At 41.6% G+C, this 14,775-nt stretch overlaps 1 long non-coding RNA gene across 1 annotated transcript in view; it reads right to left on the bottom strand.

Moving 5' to 3' along the window:
- Positions 1-10,116: 10,116 nt before the first annotated feature.
- The window catches only part of LOC138109008 (uncharacterized), a 45,420-nt gene continuing 40,761 nt past the window's right edge, over positions 10,117-14,775 (bottom strand). The window contains exon 2 of the long non-coding RNA XR_011150199.1: positions 10,117-10,756. This is a non-coding gene — a long non-coding RNA (uncharacterized lncRNA). The remainder of the gene's footprint in view (positions 10,757-14,775) is intronic.

The following is a 14,775-nucleotide window of genomic DNA, read 5'->3' as shown; positions in this document are numbered from 1 at the left end:
ACAGCTCTTTCCACAAGAGAGCTTCTTCATCTGCCCTGTTTTTGGCTATTCCCTCAAGCCTTTCTGAGGGTTCTGATTAATTTCTCTGATGAATTTTGATTTTGCTGTTTAAAATACCTGCACTCTTGGATGCCTGTGCAGGAGGCAACCCCACGTACCTCCAGGAGCAGAAGAAAACCTGCTCCCAGACCTCAGTCCCTGAGTATAACCCATCTGTCTTTGTTCCAAGCACTGGCAAACACAACTCTCCACCCAGACACATGACTGTGACCTGTGGCAAATGTTCCTTTTAGCAACTGTATGCAAAAAAGACACAATACAGCCTTCCTTCCAGTCATACAAAATACATATGTATTTGTTTTCCCCTTTGGATTCAGAATTTCATGCTGAGAAGGGTGACAAAAGGACAGGTTTCAAGGTGATGGCCTCCCCTCTGTGAGCAGGGGGAAAGTCTTTTGCAAAGAAGAACAAATTCTGGCAGCAAAGCTTTGCTTTCAGTTACGCTGAGATATTTTTCCTTGCCTTTTTTTCTTGAGCCCTTCAGCCGAGGTTGTGGCACCCCTGGGAAAACACATAAACTTAATTTTTCCCAAGTCAAGACTGTTTTGTCAATAATACTAACTGTAAGTGATCTTTCTCTTTTTGTCTTGACCCATGAGCCTATTTTCATTTCATTCCCCCCCCCCCCCCCCCCCCATCCTTTTGGGGAGAGGAGGGAGTGTCCAGGTGAGCACCTGGTAGCTGGTCACTGCCAACCTGCCACACCAGCATCACAACAGCAGTGCTGCAGAGAGGATTCAGAAGCAGCTCTCTAGTTTCGGAGGAAAAAAAAAAAAAAAACCAACAAAAAACAACTAGTCTAAGAAAAAGTCTGTGGCTAAATCTGGAGGTTTACCAGTTGCAAGCCTTTTTCAGGGACATTTGTGCTTGTTGCCCCACTGCAGCCTTGCTGGTTCTACTTCTAAGGAGGCCAGCACCCCTTTTACATCTGTTTGCTGGGGGTCTGGCATGCAGCCTCGCTTACCACCTTACTCTAAATTCCAGGACTGTGGCATAAAAATAATTTGCTGTTAGTCAACCAAAGCTGTCTTTTCTCTCTCTCTATTGATTACTCCTGAATAATCAATTGACATTTGGCACAGTCTTATTTATAATAATTCAAGTCAGCAGCAACATAATTTAGAAACTGGCTACTAGGCATGTGTTGGTAATGAATCGAATCCATGGATAATTCAAATTCACAGACTAAAAAATTACATTTAAATAATGTTAAGGTTGTGACAACCTGACAAAATACCACAAATTCAATGTGAAAACTTTTCCTCCCTCTGTGGCTGAGGAGAAAGCCTGGAGAAGACATGAGACAGGATTGGCATTTGCTGCCTCCCCCATGATCCTGCACCTTTGAGTACATACCTAATTGATATCACTTTTGTGATCAGCTGAACTGAATCCCTGTTCCTTCCTCACACACTTCCAGTAGTGTCATTTTATCCCATGGGAGGGAATGGATGCATATTTTTACACAACAGATTGCCTGGCCTAGTACAAAGTCAATAGAGTGTGGTGTGCAAGCCTCCCCTAGTTTTGTGGATTTTGGAGCTGTTGCATGGAAGCAGGAGAGACCTTAGCCATCCCCTGTTGGGCATCGAGCTTCCATTAACACTCACCTCCTGTCACAACCCCAGAAACTGCCTTTTTCTCCTTGTTGCACCTTGTGACAAATTTTACTGTGAATAGAACCCGAATCTATCATGGAGGGTTGCCCTTAAACCTACAACGGGAGACACTTGGAAATTATAGATAACTTCAAGCTGAATAAATGAATGGCTCCTTAAACAGCTGGTTAACCTGCTCATTTTCACATAGGATTAAAATGCCACAGAAACCCACCCAGTTTGGGTGGGCATGCAGTCAGTCCAAGATGGACAGGTATTCCTGGGAAGCATGTGCTCAGGTGGGTTTGTGCTCTGTGCAGAATGTGTTATTGGCACCTGAGCTCTCAGAAGTGGACAGTCCACAAACATATCTTTTCTGAAAGAACTGGGTTTCCCTGAGGAATGTTCTCCAAGCAGTGTTTAAAGGGCTCCACCCTTGGAGGGTCAGAGTCAGAGACTTCAGGCTCAATGTAAATCCTCTCCCCACAGTAATGGAACTGACACTGGAGTTTCAAACTCATGGCATCATCAGCTCCCTACCTGCCCTATGAAGACTGAACTACAGAGATAAAAAGGTTAAATGAATTATTAGAGAGCTTATGCATTCAGCAGCAGGTTCATAAAGGCAGTCCTTCATGGTAACCTACTTTATATATATATATATAATACCATAAAAAACCCCCAAAAAACAACAAACAAACCAAAACCAAAAACCCCAGAGAAAGCTCATTGCTGTGTGCTGGATTGCAAACACTATGGGGTTTGCAGTGGAATTTCAATTATGGGAAAATGCACTGTCAAGCCCTCATTCAACCCCTTAATTACCAGCGCTTAACCACCACATACTATTGAAGGAAACTATAATTCACTTTGAAAAGGACCTGGTTTATACCTATAATTAAATTAATCATATTTAATTCCAGCAGCTACTGCTATAACTACTGAAGGAGAGAAATATTAAAGAAATGCACTGTCAGGGATTGCTTACAGCACTGTTATGATGAAAAAAGAGCTCTGCTCCATGTTTCCATTCAGTTCTGCATCCAGATACACTAAAAAACACTAAATGCTTTTTCTTCATTTCATTCTTGTTTCTTAATATAGCCTTCTCTCCAGCCAAAGCCATATCCATATCTTGGACATTTACTAGACAACATTTCTAAGATGTGGCCTTTCCTGTCTGCCTGGAAAGTTCATCTTTTGCTGGAGCTATTCTCTTCCCCTTCTGCCAACTCCAAATGCTGCCAAGGGATCATCTTTCCAGCCTGTTGTTTAAAGCAACATCATTCCCCCTTCAGCACCCTTCAGTTGGAGCCCTAATCCCATGCAGAAGAGCCTTTCCCAGTGCCTGAGAGCCCTTCACCCTCTGCTGTGGCAGAGCCTCTTTCCTTGAATGTCGGAAATGGCAACTTTCCCTCCACCTATTGCTGCCTTACTGCCTCAGCTTCAATTTTCTGTGTATTCTTGCCATTCTCTCTGCAGTCTCTGAGCAACACCAGGAAAGGCTAAGTGCGAGGAAAACCCAGGCAGAAGGAAGCTCTCAGTGAGCAGCAATCAGGGCTGGGGGCACGTAATCAGTGAAAAGAGGGTGGAGAGAAGTCACACTTTCTTCTCTTTCTTTAAGCAAAATGACAGACATACTGAAAGGAAGGGAAGCATTCTGCTGCAAACTCTGGGTTATAGTGACAGTGTGGTGCATTAACAGATTAGAGCATTTTATTGCAGGGTACTGTTAAACAGCAGGAGACTTTTCAGGCATCAGTGTCAATATCATGTAATCTGCTAAGTAATAAACTATTAAAAGAATATGGGGCACATCACATTTCTTGACTTGCACAGTTTGCTCATTGGCTTTTATATGTGTCTGCTTTCTAATTACACTGACAGAATACTAGTTGCTTTTATTCCTTCCTTTCACAGGGCTGGCTTGTTTTTGTTTTTTGTTCAAAAGGCAGCTCCTTTTAAGTGTGTGGGTTCATATCCCTCAACAGCCTTCAAACAAATCCAAGTCTTTAGGGCTTTTGGTACATCATTGGCCGGCACAGCTGCCTGCATTGTTTCTTCTTCCTTGTAGCTCTATGCATTGATTCTCTGGCTTCAGCTGCAGTGAAGCCAAAATCTTTGTTCTCTCATGATTTCCAGGTGCTCTCTCTGCTCTGTGAATGGGCTCCCTATGAAAACATATGTGTCTGCACTTTTTGCAAGGTGAAAGAAAGGACTTTTGGCACGTTAAGACCATCTTTCAGGGCAGACTTGAGCAAACTGTTCTTGTTTGAAGATGTGATTACTCATTAACATCAAATTAAAGATGAGCTGAGATCCTTCAGTTGATCAAGGCCTGAATTTCCTGTTCCGAGCTCTCCTGAGAAGGAGCTCCAACCTGAAGTCCCTGCCAGAGCTCTTCCCTGTTTCACTAGTGGAGGGATTATTACAACCAACAGAGAAAACCATAAGCAAAAGTCCTCTTGTAATTCAAAGGAGAACTTGTTTCAAATGTCCCATTTGTCCCACTGTCACCATCTCATTGTTTCCATAACCTTCTGCCCTCTTCAACCACTTACTTTGCCTATGCTTAAACTCATATATTGCAACAGTCTTTGTTGAAAAGGCTGGGGGGAGCCCTTGCTTTTTTTTTTCCCCAGGCTAGGACCATTTATTCCTTCTGCTGCAACAATTCTAAATCAAAAACGAGAACACTAATTTCAGAACAAGATAGTTTTCAAATTTGTTACAACTCAGAAATACATTGCTAAAGGTGAATGTTCTCTACAAAACTGTTAACCTCCAGAAAGCCTTTCTATCCACAAACACAGTGCTAATCCTACTCAGAAATCTGGAAAAGCATGCAAAACAAGTCTTTCTTTTTGAAAATTATTCTCCTAGAATGCTCTCCTGTTTCACATTGAAACTTCATTTTCTGTTGCAGTTGTTATTACCAAATCTTGAACAGATCCTGCAATTGAAAGCCTCGAAGCTAATTATGAAAAAATCTTTTAGGAAGCACGTTTGATCATTTCTACTGGTCCCTCCAAGATTGTTTCCTGCATGAACATAGCCTAACCTGACTCAAGACAGCCCATGGGTATTTCTACTAACCAATGAGTGAACTGCATGGGTAAAGAAAACAAATCTTTCAACATTTATCTGCACTTTTCCCCAAAGGCTTTGAAAGAGAGAGATTCAGTAGGAGGTAATATATCAAGATGAACAGCACCAGTTAGCAAGGTGTGAAGTCTGTGACTTCCCAAGGAGCTGTGCACATACAGGTGAGAGATTTCAGGCCATCTGATGTGGCCACTGCTGGCAGAAACAAAAAATTTCCTTATAATCTTTCCCAACAGCTCAGCAAGACAGAGTTGATCTTATGCTGCTGCTTTTAAAGACAACAATTTGAAAGAAAGCAATGTAGACACCAGGACAAACTAGTAGAGTGACAATCAACTCTCCAAAAGTGAGCATTTATCATCACTGTTGAGCAGGTCCACTCTTACCCACTGCTAGGAAGAGTGGAGGGAGGCATAAAACGATCACGCCTACTGTTGACGGCTGAGGTCCAGAGACAGTTTGCCTGTGAGATGCTGTGTGTGTTTGACACATTTTGTGCTCTGCTTTTAGCCTTGTGTCACACTTCACAATGACAAGGTAGGATTTTTTCTCAGCTGGCAGTACCCACAGAGCTTTGCATCTCCAGCAGGGATGGTTCCCCAGATTTCAGCACCACTGCTCTGCTTCCCACAAGGTGTGACCTTGCCCTGTCATTATCAGGAATGGTGTCTCATGAGAGACCCTGTGGGGAAAGCACCAAAGCACAAAGGCAGTGGCTGACCTATTCTGCAATGTCACTTTGATTTTAAAAGTACTATTAACCTTCCACCTGCAGCTTTTGTTCTGTTAACTTAGAATATTCACACATACCCTTAAAAGCTGTGATGAGCTGATGGCAGTGATTAATTATCTACAGGAGTTCTGTAATAGATGAATATATATGATATCTCATTTATCAGGGAAATAACCACTTCTTTAAACTCCATGATCAATCAAGCAAAAAGACATGGGATTTGTTGACAATGCCAAATGCACTTAAGATGAGAGGGTCTTCATCTGGTAAGGAGACTGCTGTTTTAAAGAAATTATTTACTGAAAACATGATGTTCCCAGCTCCATTCTGTCCCTGTTCCTGCTCTAAATGTGTTCAGTAAGAAGCCTGATTATAACTAGCACATCATATACTGAATTGAAAGGGTAGGATTTTTGCCACATATGAGAGAATAATTTACTTATTTGCCATTTATATGAAGGCTCCAGTGTCCAGTCAAAGCTTCAGGTTTTGATGGCTTCTCTAATTTAGGTATATATACAAGGCATCACACTTGATCTCCAAAGGGACCAGGGCTCTGATTAGGTGGTAGAGCAGCCCGAAGTCTACAAAGAACCTCTGAGTTCAGACTTGCTAAGACACCTGCCAATCAAAGTCACAAAAATATTTAAATGTTTTCACCCTAAAACTGGACTTGCTGTTCCTGCTGGGTTTGACAGGGGTAGAGTTAATTTTCTTCAGTGGCTAGCATGGAGCTATGATTTGGACTTGTGCTGAAAAGATAATATGGAGATGGTTTTGTTATTGCTGAGCAGTGTTGGCACAATGCCAAGGCCTTTTCTGCTTCTTGTACAGACACACTGGCAAGAAGGCTCAGGGTGCGTGGGAAACTGGGAGGAGACACAGCTGGGACAGCTGACCCCAACTGACCCAAGGGATATTGCAGACCATATGGCATCATGCTCAGTAGATAAGGAGGGGGAAAGAAGAAGGAAGTGAGGGACATTCGGAATGATGGTATTTGTCTGCCCAAGTCACGGTTGTGTGTGATGGGGCCCTGCTCTCCTGGGGATGGTTGAACACCTGTTTGCCCATGGGAAGATGTGAAATAATTCCTTCTTTTACTTTGCTTGTGTGTGTTTGTGTCTTTTGCTTTGCCTATTAAACTATCATTACCTCAACCCACAAGTTTCCTGAGTTTTACTCTCCTTATTCTCTCTCCAGTCCCTCTGGTGGAGGAGTGAACAACTAGCTGCATGGTACCTATTTGCTGTCTGAGGTTAAACCAAGACACCTTCCAAGATTTGAGTCTTTCATTACATTCCTCCTTTGACAACTTGGTGAATAGGGTAACATTTGTTTTCTTCTTTTTATTTTATTTAGAAGGTGTTGTTTTCAGTGGTACGTTTCAAAAGTAAAAATAGATTTGAAGCACCTGTTCTGAAATACCCTATTTATTTCGTTTTTCCAGGTGTGAACTAAGAGTTGGTGGAAAGCAAAGGGTTTGTCTTTTTCTAGCTGAGTGAGGTCAGGGATTGAGGTTTCGTCTGAGTGACTCTTAAAATTTACTTTTTTTTTTGCTTTGTAAGTGTCCATATTGTATGAAACACCCTGGTCTCATCTGTCCATTTTTCTTCTCTCTCCTTTGTCCACTGATGAAATATAGACAGATTATTTTAAAACAGCAAAGTCCCCAGGAAAAGAAGAAGAAAAGGAGAGTCTGCAGTTTGCTGGGAGAGAACTGGTGTGAGGGAGCTGCTATTTGCAAACAGTTTAACTCCTGGCTAATCCAGTGCACCAGGCAAAACTACCTAATGAAGGAAAAGGACTGCTCAGCTATTCTCTGTAGAATACATTATGCTTTGGGTGCTGACAATCCTTACAGAGCTTACAAACAGCAACAGCCTGTGTGGTAAGCTCAGTGTCATCTCCCTTTATCTTGTACCAGCGTGGTGGGATTCCCTGGTCAGAGCGACACTGGGGAAGGTTTAACTCCTGCCTTTCTTTGTGACTTTGAAAAGGTTATCTACACCTTCAGCCAATACATCTCTAAGGTGGAAATTTTAAATTGTATTCAGGGGACTTAATTTTCAGGTGATTTGAGAGAGATTTGGATACCAAACTGCCTTAGCACATACAAAAAACCAGCTCAGATCCATAAGTAGTCCTGTTAAAGTTAAACAGATTCCCATCAGATTGAAAATTGGGTATCTGCCCAAGGAGCTATTTTTTCTGAGCTAGTTATTTTGTCTGAGAGTTCATTGTTATACAGAGCTGTGCTACAGGCTGGCTCAAGCTGCCCTGGTGCTTCACCATCACCAGGTCCCTTGCACCTCCGTTTGTCCTTCCCAAGGCATGTGTTCACCCATACTTGCTCCACTGTCTCCACCTAGACAGGATGATTGCTTGATCCTCAAGTCCAGTGCTGCTTAGTAAAACTAAGCATGGAAAATACTGTGACTTTCATGGTGGATCAGTAAGATGAACTGGATCAGTGCCATGTGTGATGGATGCCAAGGCAGGTAGAGAAATGAGTGGGTAGGAACTGGGGTAGGAAGACCCTCCTGTTGGGAAAACTGTCATGAGACCAGCTCAGTCACCTCACAGAGGGTTTCCCCTGGACTGCAAACCCCTTTGATGCACTTTCTTCTCAAATGTGTTCAGGGTGGGCATTACCCAAAGGATCTTGTAGTAAGTCACTCTCAGCTGGGGTCTCCACCTGCACAGTCATACAAACAGACTCGCTTGTAGAGAGGAGGGACAGCTCATGGCAGAACCAAGGAAGGGGCCAAAATGGATGTATGTGTTTTGAAACCTCATTAATCCGGGGCATTTTATGACAGTGTAATTAGCACTAGAGGCTGAGAAGAGTGGCAAAATACATTTATCTCAACAAAGGTGGATGAAACCTGTAATTCTCACCTGAATTATGGTTTTCAAAACCCTCTCTAAGGAGACAGATGTTATGCCAGACCTCACAATTATAGATTTCATTCTTCTTGAAAATAACAAATAGCTAATTAGTTATGGGTACCTCTTGTATAACAAACAATTTCATTGCAGGGAGAAGTTTTGATAATAAACAATTTCTTTGCTCTGAGGCTAACCCTTTGCCCCTCTGGGTGCATTTCCAAATGCACAGTGATCACAAATCACAGCTATGGCAGGGGTAAAGTCAGTGCAAAGCCGTCATTTGTTGAGAATATATTGTTTATGAGAAGCAGGGAGCACCTGCAGAAACTGATGCAGAATTTGATTAAAACAGTAAACAAAGCAGGTCCCTAAAGGGATTGGACAAATTCATGGACAACATGTGAATGGTGCACTCTCTGAGAATCATAGAGGAATGAGGTCTTACCAATATGCAGAGAGACCACCTTAAATATGCCTAATGAAGGATCTCTATCCTCTTCCTCCACAAACACACACATGCACAAAGTCATGGCTACCAGCAGTTAATGACTGATTTGTTAATTAACAGCATGAGGCAAAGCCAAGGTTGATGTTCTAATAAACAGGTCATTAACTTTGGTAATGACCAATTTGGGAAGATGATTGCTCTTACAAACTGTATTCCATGGCTTATGAAATGCAGCAGTGCAGCTCTGAAATACATCTGGCAGCCAAGACATTTAACAGAGCAGTTGGTCTAAAGCACTAGCCATTCCCTGGGAAGTTATCATCCCCATTTTTCACCAGACACATCATGTCACCAGGAATCAGACTAGATGTATTTCAAGCTACAGCAATTAAAATCCATACAGATGTAAAAATGAAATAAAAACCAGCTTTGAGTCAACTGACCATCTTTGCCAAGGTTGTTCAGAAAAGGTACCTGGTGTTTGTGACTGCTTTTGTCCTGACTGGCTTTTCAAGACTGCTCTGCTGCCATTTAATTCAGACTTTTCACTCTATTTTTCTATGAGGCCGAAGGACACGCCTGTCCAAGGGACTCGGCTACTCCAAGGAGAGAAGTCTTCATCAGTAGCCTGTCACTGTCAGGGATTTGTTTCCTCCCTGCAGCGGAAGGCGGGGTAGCAATGTGTGAAAGGGCTGGGATGAATAGTCAAGTTACCTAAAACAGCCACAGGGGAATGGGTTTGAAACAATAACCTGATTTCCCATGACACAAAAGAACAGAAGGCACCTGCAGTTTCACCACACTGCAAAGCAAGCCCCAAAAGAGACCTATTTAGAATGTATCAGGATCAGTGAACTACAAAAATCTTGTGCTTTGAAACAGAAGCAGGCTGAGATCATGTTGCAAAAAATTCCTCTGTTCGCAGGATCTGTGCCATTTTTTGGTCTTACTGGAATAAGAATCAGAAGCAAAGGAAGCTGACAGTAATGTGTGTCATGAGCCAGAGGATCCATTAGTAGCACTTTGGGGCCTTTTGGGGGATAATTAAACATCCTAAAGAACAAACACTTAATATCACAGCACTTAGTATTTACTAGAGAGTTGGTAACCGGATAGCAGAGTGAAGAAAATAACTCTTTCTATAGTTTATTATCAAATGATTAGAAAAAATAATTTTAAAGTTTTGTATGTTACCAAGTTTGGTGAATAGGAATGGTAGCATGAGTTAGACCCTTGCAAACAGAAGTAGGATGGAAATGAATGGTGTTAGGGGAGCAGAGTTCACAGAGGATACTTTATTTTTCTTTACTTCAGAAAAGACAAAGCACTTGAAAACCTTTTGGGGAATTAATCCTGACAGCGGCTGAAATTAGCCTGTGGATCTGGGGTCTGGACTTGTGACACAGAGATAAGAGGTACATAGACACATGGCCTTAAAACTTCTGCAACTAGTAGTGCTGTCTACAGTAAAGCTGTTAAAACATGACATTTAAAAGGCTAAAGAAAAGCAAACTTTTCCAAAAGAGATAAAACTGAGCTAAAAGAAAATCTGCCTGTGACACACAGAAGTGGCATTTGCTTGTGGCACGTGCTTTAAACCGAAAGTGAAACTACTGTGCTCTCCCAGTGGCAATATAGGTTGTGTATTTTTCTTTTGTCACATTGCCCTCTTGCACTTCAGTCTGGCTATGCAGTGCCTTTAAGGTGAAATTTTGGAAGAGATTACATAAGTGAAATGTAGCAGGACAGGAACAACCCCACCATCAAGCAGGGATCACTCAGTCTCCATGATGGACAGCCATGTAAACATGAGCAATCCTGAGAGCTGTGCCAGAACTCTTGCAGCTCTTGCAGCCTTGCACTGTTATTTGAGTGCACAAGGACTGTTTCCTGCTGAATATTCCTATGGATTCTTCATTCCTGAAAAGGAATGAAAAGAAAAATGTTATCACTGATTCAGTCTTCTCACAGAAGCTCAACATCATGAAAAGCTATATTATACTGGTAGGCAGCTATATGGATTTGGACTGGAGGACCCAAAGTACCCAAGAAGATTGTTAGGATTGCTTTCATATCTGAAGAATCAAACCCGAAAATGCTATACCATTTTAATTAATAAACTTTAAAATACAGACTTCTGACTTTCAAGGAAATCCAACTGATTTTGCACCAAAATTTTCTTACTAATATTTTATTTCTTGAAGTACTTTAAATGGGCTTTAAATGGCATTTTCTCTCTCTGCAAATATAACATCACTCTGGAAGCAAAAAATATTGATAAATTGACACGCATAAAAATGACAACAGATGTGTTTTTGTAAACAGACCCCTTCTGTAATTTGTGATACAAAAAAACATGGGAACAGACACAGACAAGGACTGAAGGGGCAGAGGCTGACTATATCCATCCATCGATACAGCTCTGAAAAGTCATTTTGAGTGCAGATGGGAATTTACCAACAGAAGACAAATGATCCCATAAGGCAGAAGAGAATGTTACTGAAAATAAAAGTTAGAGATGACAAAGCACCTGCTATCACCTGATGTAGCAATCAGAGCCAACACATTCCAATTGTCCATCCTAAAAAATGGGCTTTATCACTAAAGAAGGTCTCAATTCATTATTTCTTCATTGATGTTATGTCAAATATGTAGGTCACATCATCAGCCTGCTATCTAAAAGTGAGAAAAAACTAGAGAACTCGGTTAAGGCCACAGAATGAATAAAATTTACAGGGGTGAGGGAATTATTTTTAAAAGTCACAATCAAGTAGAAATAAAATTCAGCAAGAAGAGAAAAGTGAGCAAACACTCCCTCTTTTTACTGTTACATTTCTGACTATATAAATTGTCCTAATATTTCAAAGTGACTGGCATGTTTGGGTCTTTTCATCTTTGTGGGCTGAACTTGAGAGACTAATATGTAGGCCAAGCCTTTCTACAGAGCCCCAAACTGAGGCTGAGATAGCTGAAGCTGGATATAGTCAGGATAAAATAAAAGCTGCAGCATTTAACAGAGAGGTGGCTCTCCCTTGGAGAACACCTGCTGAAGGAGATTGTAGCTTCAACTGCTTTTGAGTGGATGGTGGGGGTTTTTGACATATAGACCTTTCCATTCTTACAACCTTTGATTTTGCTCCACGGGAATCCTTTCTTGTCATTGAACCAGGAAAAGACTAACTGTAGAAGTTTAGCATTATCAAGGCCAGACTAGGACCAGAATTTACTCACTCCATAAAAGGCAATGCTGGATGGAATAAGATGCACAGTCCAGTATCTTGTACATCCCACAAAGCTCTTAGTAGTGGCTTATCTCTGTTTGTATGGAAATTTATATCGATTTCACTGGGAAGAGATTTAAGACAACACCATGCCCCAGTTCTCATGACTCATACAGTATTTGTTGTCTTTCTTAAAACACCGGCTCCTGCACTCACGTGATCCCACAGGAATCTCAAATGAAATCAGCACTGTGGGCTATGCAGAAAAACTTGCAAAATCAGTGCACTCAAAGGGAAGAGAAGGCATCAGAAAGAGAAAATCACATGATTTACGAAGCTTTTAACCCTCAGATATGCTCTCTCCTTGCAATCACCATTCCTCCAAGTTACATGAAACAGTGCAGGTCAATTTGGCTAGTCAGGGAAGGGAGACAGGTCAACAGAGGCACATTTGCATTAGTATCTGGCACCTGGACTCCATCTGCAATACAAAGAAATCTGCAGTCAAATGAAACAGCAGGGAAAAAGGAGCAGGATTTACATGGTTTATTTGGAGGGGTAACAAAAAGTGTTCTCTGGTTTCCACCCAGACTTGAAAAAGATACATTTGACTCAGAAAATGAGTTGAGGCTCCCACTGGTAAGCTGTGCAATTCACTCAAAGGTATTCTTAGCAAAGATAACAGGGAAGGAGCCAACACTATTAAACACAAGCAGTGAGTGCAGACAACAAACAAGAACACGCCGCAAGGCTGCATCCATGCTTCGGAAACAGGATACCAGGACAGTGATTTGCAGCTCTGACAGATGCACAATACAGCATTTGGCTCTGAGATTGTATCTGTGGTCATTGGAAGAAACAATTTGATTGCATCTGGGGGAATTGGGATTTTTTAAAAGGGAATTAATCTTCAAAGGATTCAATGACCTTTGCTAACTTCTGAAAAAGAAAAGAACTCATATGGATTTTTATATTCAATGTGCATTAGTTGCTCATTCTCTCTGAGGTGATTTGCTTTAATTTTTTTGCAGTTTTATTTGCATAAAACATAGTCTGCATGAAAAGACTTTGTGCACGTTTATACAGAATTTTGCCATAATATTTTTGGTAGTTTTGATAGGGTTTTATTCAATACTTGCAATCTCCCATCATTTCTGTTCCAGAGAAACAATTTATTTTCAAACATAGCTGTACACAGCCCTCTCGGACACGACCTGTTTCCCAGCCTTCCACTGCCGTTAAAGCCAAATCACATTTATATTTAACAGCTTAATTTTCCAAATTGGTTTTATCGCTGACCCTGTTGCCCCGTGAAGGCAGCGCGGGGGGGGAGCTGCGACCCGAGCTGTGTGCCCGGCTGCATTGCTGACCTGCTGCCTGACACAACAGGGCATCCCTCTGCCTTTTTCTCCTCTAAGCTTTTGCCGATTTAAGACGGTAAATCCCTCAGAGCAGGAGCTACCTTTTGCTGAAGAGCACACGATGGAACTGTTTTGTGCCTGACACAGCAACTAGATGGCCAACAGCGGAGGAAGCTCAAGGTAGAAGTGAGACAACAAACCCACATGAGAAAGGCACAAACTACCTGCAAATTACAGTCCGCAACAAGCATCTTGTCTTGCATGGCTTGCATGACTGTCTCAGCCTGACTGTGCTTTTCTTCTCATACAAGTAACTGTAGTTCATTTTCTGCTCCTTGGCTCTCTGATATCCAGGTTATTTTTCCTTATTACCCTAACAAGAGTCACCAACTGCACTTTCTTTCCAGTCCTGCAGCTTCCTGTCCCAGCCCAGCTCCAGAGATGTCAAGAATATCTCAGGCTTGTGAAATGTTTTCGTTTTTTTTTTTTAATTTAAGCCAGAAAAGAATAAAGAATTGTGAGGGGAAAAAAGAATAAATCCAAATTGTGAATGAAGGCATTTTTAAAACCTTATCCCATGACAAACAGGTTGAAGTCTTTTTCTCTCATTACAGTGCAGAAAGCTCACATCTTCCTTGAAGAGGTTCAGGATTAAAATACAAATAATTTTTGAGATGTAATTTAAGCAGTAAAGTGTAAAACAGTAAGGCAAATGCTCCTTTGTGAAGCAGCAATGGCAGTAGAACAGTATCTGTGGTTCTGTGTATGGAAATGGAGAGATGGACACATTTATGAACCAGTCAGTGGCACACAGAAACCACCTCCAGTCACACCAATAAGCATGTGCCTACACTCAAAAGAGATATACCCCAACACACCAATTTAGAGAAGTGATAATGAGGTCTCAATTCCCAGATTATGCTTGGATGTCAGTCTTGAACTGACAAAAGCACTGCCATGGAAGGGAAATGTTTTAATTTCATGTGTGCCAGAACCCTGTCAGTTTTCAGAAATCTCTATTTCTCCCCTCACAAACCCTCTTAAAATTTGTCCCCTGGGAATACTGCTCAACTGCATAGTGCCAACCAGGAACTGGAAATAACAAACTGACTGAAAAACATGCAGACCTTCAAAGGCAGCAGAAAATTATTCTTTCTGGAAAGGAGATTGTGGCACTAAAAAAAAATTATGTGGCTTATCTGCGCAGAAGAAGTCATTCTGCCAAACTTTTCTCACCCTGATCAGCAGCTAATTGCAGAAGTGCTGACAATCTCTGTGGCAGTGAGCATTCAAAGATCAATAGCTGGCCTCAGTCTGTCAAGGCAGTTATTCCATTGCAGATTATGGAATTTCTACT

This window comes from Aphelocoma coerulescens, chromosome 4 (assembly GCF_041296385.1).
Source record: "Aphelocoma coerulescens isolate FSJ_1873_10779 chromosome 4, UR_Acoe_1.0, whole genome shotgun sequence".
Taxonomy (NCBI): domain Eukaryota; kingdom Metazoa; phylum Chordata; class Aves; order Passeriformes; family Corvidae; genus Aphelocoma; species Aphelocoma coerulescens.
Note: the sequence above shows the minus strand (reverse complement) of the source record. Positions and strands in the feature narration are given on the sequence as shown.